Here is a 5,040-nt window from a genome sequence, read left to right as displayed (position 1 = left end):
GCATTTTCTATATATATGTATGTGTATACATATATATATATATATTTTTATTTGTTTGGCTGTTACTCCCAATGGAATATAAGTTCCTTATGTGCAAGAACTTATTTTGTTTTCAAACTTCAAATGGCGTCAGGTATTTAACAGGCATTCAATAATATTTGTTGGATAAATAAGTGGATAAATGAACAGATGTCTTTTAATTCTTTAAAAATCTTTTTAGCCCTGTGATGTGACTGACTTCCTGGCTATGTGTCACTCAACAAGAGAAGTTGGTTTTGCTGTATTAGATTTTTTTTTTTATTTTTAAGTCTAGGTCTAGATTGAGCAAGTTCAACATATTTTTTAAAAAGCAAGTTTAAATCATGAGAAATTAACTTTGTTTAACCGATTCTAAAGACACTCTAAGTAAGCAAGTGTCATATGATAAAGGTCCAAGAAAATTTGAATATAAGCCTTCTTAGCTGAATATACTGTGCTAGGGTTAATATGTTATCATGAAACTTTGGGATATTATTCATAAAAAAGATCTCTCGACTCACTGAGCTGTGCCCTGCAGTTTGGGCATGGTCTGTATCCAGTACTAATTTAATACAGAGAAGCAAAAAATAGCTTTACCCTGTTTAGAAATAAAAGAAAACAATAAAAAATTTGAGAATAGGAAAGTTTCTACCTTCTGCTTCAACTCAAACATCAGAGGTCCATCTCATGCTTTCAAAGTGCCACATTTTATACCAGTTTTCTCAGGAATCATTCTGAAATAGCACATAAAACTGAGGGTGGAAGCATTCAGAATAGCTTTGTTCAGAAATGAAGGGAAAAGGGAAGCCAAAGCTCTTGGTCGGTTTTGGTACAAACTGACTTTCTCTTGTTTTTTTTTTGTTTCTTCCTAGTTGTTACTTGGATGGAGTGATATTATTCTTTTTTATCATTTATGATTTTTTTTAATCAGATGATAAAAGAGAGAGGTTCAGAGAAGTTAAGTTTCTTCCCCAGTACCATGCAGCTGATACTGGTAGAGCTAGTATCTGAACTTAAATTTATCAGTAATAGAAAAACTCAAGCTCTCAACCACTCCAGTCATCTTCCTCTGTTTCTCTCCCTGTCTTACAACCCTGCCTGCTGTTTTGGTACATACATGCCCTGTTGTGCTATTGGCTGTTCCATGTATCTTCCTCTGTCTTGCTTGTTTTCTCATTTCACAAATGGAGCTAAATTATTAATAAAAAAGCATAGAAAAGTGATCAGTATTAATGTGGCATGTAGTGTAAATTCACACTAAAGTGTACTATTATAATAGATGTTCTTAAATAACTTGCTGATGTTGGGATGGACGGGGCTAAGAGACAGCATGAGTGTGGTGAGAAAGGGGAACAGTAGGACACTTGCTGTCCTGGTGCCTTCTGAGACTTGCCTGGTGGGAGGAGACAGCCACAGGGCGGCACAGGAATAAATGTGAACATGTTGGACAGCATATGTGCAGGAAGTCTGAGGATGGGAAAAGCATTTGAAGTTACCAGAGAAGGTCCTGCTTGGTCTGAACCAGAAAGCTGTGGAAAGTAACGTGGGGGGCATTTGCATTGGGTAGGATGGTACTGACATGAGCAGGGGTCCACTGGATTGTCCTCTTGGTAGGACAGGGAAGCTAGTGGTCTACTTAGTGTGGAAGGTAATGAGAATTATAAAACCAAATTGGGAATAAAGACTTTGAATTACTTTTTTTAAATGTCACATCAAGTGATGTTGGAATCCATGGGACAGAATGGGTCAGTGGAGTGGAAAGACCGTATCATATAGAGCCGTGGTCCCCAACCTTTTTGGCACCAGGGACTGATTTCCTGCAAGACAATTTTCCACAGATGGGATGGTGATGGGGGCGGTGTGGGGCGGGGTGGAGCTCAGGTGCTGAGTGGGCCCAGGTGTTGGGGACCTAAGGTAGAGAGGATCAAGGCTTGAGCCTGGGGTAATGTCTGCTGTTAAGGAAGGAGGGGCAGGTGGTGTGGTGGTCAAAAACTAGACAGAAAACCAGGATCGTGTGAGGGATCTTAAGGGAAGCATGGTTTCAGGAAAGATAACTAGAGGAAGAGGATTATCAACAGTGTTCAGGACTAGAGGAAGTGATTAAGGGAAAAGAAAATGGGAACAAGACCACTGAATTTGGTAAGAAAGTAACCTCTCAATTGTTGAAAGCATAGTGTTGGTGTGGGAGCCAAACCAAGCCTCAGAAAATCTTTCTGGAAAGTCTTAGTTTAGGGACAAGCACCTCCAGGAAAGAAGAGGTAGGAAGAGCTACCCAAGAAATCAAGATTCTCTCAAACAGGCTACTTATTTGTGTTAACAAAATCAGCCTCCCCTATCAGACATGTTAGAGATACAAACCCTTACTATCTAAAGGAATTATGCTCTAAATCAGCAGATCTTAAATCACCGTGGTCTGCTATATAAAATACTGAAGTCGAAGCACACACTGCTGTATTTTAGAAAACTGTGACCTTGATACCGTGAAGATCATCTGGAAATCACTTTAATCTTCTGACATTATTTCTTCTTTGTAAACAGGGGAAAATGTCTCTCCTGTCCCCAGGGTTTTTTAGCTCACAATAATTTGATGAAGATACTTTGTTTTTAAAATTTAGAATAAATGTATGTGAATGGTTTTGATTTAGTGGCTCTAAGAAGCCTGAAGTCATGTTAATCGGATGTATAATAAAAAGAAAGGAAATCAAAATTTTCTAACTTTTAAATATAGATCTGCATAATTGCCATGCAACTGAAAGTATATACTTTGGCACATCATGCCTTTGCTTTTCCCCTGTTGTGTTCTAGCATGGTGTAGTGGCAACAGTGGCACGGTTTGGGACAATAACTCATACATGACAGATCTCAGAGTAAAATGCGTGACTGTGGAAAAGACATGTAATATCTCTTAGCTTAGCCTAAATTCCCAGAACTATAATATAATGACTGCAGGGTAATAAGATGTAGGAAAAAAATGAAAGCAAAAGATATGTGGGTATTCAACAAAGATCAATTATAATTCCACTTGAATCTGTATATAATCAGAAGACAGATTATTCAGTGACTATTTTCTTTTCTAGAATGGCTAATTCTCAAGGTTTTGTGTATGTGTGTGTGTCCCACAATACATTTAGATAACTTGCTGTTTATTCTGACCTTTGATTTGTGAGTATGGGTTTTCATTAAGTACCTTTATTATTCTTAAGTTATGATAAAAATCCTTTTATCTGTGAGAATTTGAGGTTGGAATGAATGGATACCTTTAAGAGTAGTGGATTTTGTTTCTTTTTTTTTTTTTTTGAGACAGAGTCTCACTCTTTTGCCCGGGCTAGAGTGAGTGCCGTGGCGTCAGCCTAGCTCACAGCAACCTCAAACTCCTGGGCTCAAGCGATCCTCCTGCCTCAGCCTCCCGAGTAGCTGGGACTACAGGCATGCGCCATGATGCCCGGCTAATTTCTTTATATATTTTTAGTTGTCCAATTAATTTCTTTCTATTTTTAGTAGAGACGGGGTCTCGCTCTTGCTCAGGCTGGTCTCGAACTCCTGAGCTCAAACATTCCGCCCGCCTTGGCCTCCCAGAGAGCTAGGATTACAGGCGTGAGCCACCGTGCCCGGCCTGATGGATTTTGTTTCTTGATGGTACTTGTATCATCTTCCTCTCCCCAGAGATCCTTGTATTCATTTTAGCATTTCTTGGCTATTGATTCTTTTCTGTTGATGGACTTATAATAAAAACCTAAGGCTAGTTGACTACCTGAGCCATTTTATTAAATACATTGAAGGAAAAGAATTCCCTGTTTATTGCACTGTTGAAAACACTGTGATGTGTTCTTGTACTCACTACTCCCCTCATTTTAGCTGTTACCTATTTGAAGTTTCAGATTAGAGAATTGGGTATATGGATTCCATGTAGTAAGTCTCTTCTTTTCAAATCAATTGTCTTTTTTTCAGGCCTTTGTACATTACTGTATAAAAACATTTATATGTCTTTGTCTCAGCTATTTTTTGTTCTTTACGCATCCTTTTTCTTTAAATTGCTTTTCATGTTTTTTTGTGTGTCTTTGAGTCATATTATTAATTTAGCTCTTCTGCTGTTTTCAATTTGGAAGAGGCAATTGTAAGATCTTTCCAAGAAGGGCAGTTTATGATGTCTTACTAAAGATGAGCCTAATGAGCTGTTTTAGAAAAGAGAAGCTTTTATAGTTTTCATGAAGAAAGGAAATGCATTTTTAGGTGTTTTATTCAAAGGATAAAGTTTATACAACTGCCTGTTCTTAGGCCAATTTGCAAACATTTTTAGACTTGGAAAATACTTGTAAGTCCCGAAAGGTATAACTTGCCAAATAGCTGATACTTTTGAAATGTGGCCTTAGTTCTAGTAAAAGAATGTGGTTGACAGCCACACTGCAATTTACAGTAATCCTTTTTATGTAAGGAAATGAATCTACTTGGCTTAATAAATTCCAGATGAGTTTCTAGCTCCTTGATTGTTACCAAGTTATTTAAAATTCAGATTTCATTATTCAATTTAGTTATACCAACCTATCTGTGCTTGTGATGGCCAGTGTGATGGTAAAATACTTTGTAAAATTGAAACACTTTGGGGGAAAATTGCTTTTTGGGTGGGTCATTTTGTGGCACAAGCTTGTGATGTGGCCTCAGGATTTGGGATGGTCTAGGACTAAAAGATGTCAAGCATCCTCTGCTTGGGGCTATTCCAGGCCTTTAAGGAGATCAGGTTGAAGACCCGTAAAGTTCTGCTAGTGCTATAAAGGAGAACTTTCTTGGAAGCCCACTTAAATATTTCTACTTCTCATTGACTATCATATCTGTAAGGCAGTCTGAAAAATGTTTTTAGCTGAGTATGTCACTGCTTCCAACAATAGGGGACTTCTGTTACTAAAGAAGGGATTGACAATGTTGGGTTGACAATTAAGTCTCTGCCATGCTTATTTTCTGATTGCTCCCCCCCACTTTTTTTTGGTACCCTCTCTGAGGTCTGATTGCTTCTTTTTCATAGCATTT

The sequence above is a fragment of the Propithecus coquereli genome, unplaced genomic scaffold (genome assembly GCF_000956105.1).
Source record: "Propithecus coquereli isolate 6110/MARCELLA unplaced genomic scaffold, Pcoq_1.0 Scaffold176, whole genome shotgun sequence".
In the NCBI taxonomy this organism is placed as follows: domain Eukaryota; kingdom Metazoa; phylum Chordata; class Mammalia; order Primates; family Indriidae; genus Propithecus; species Propithecus coquereli.
The sequence above is the reverse complement of the archived record's forward strand: the minus strand, read 5'-3'. Positions refer to the sequence as shown.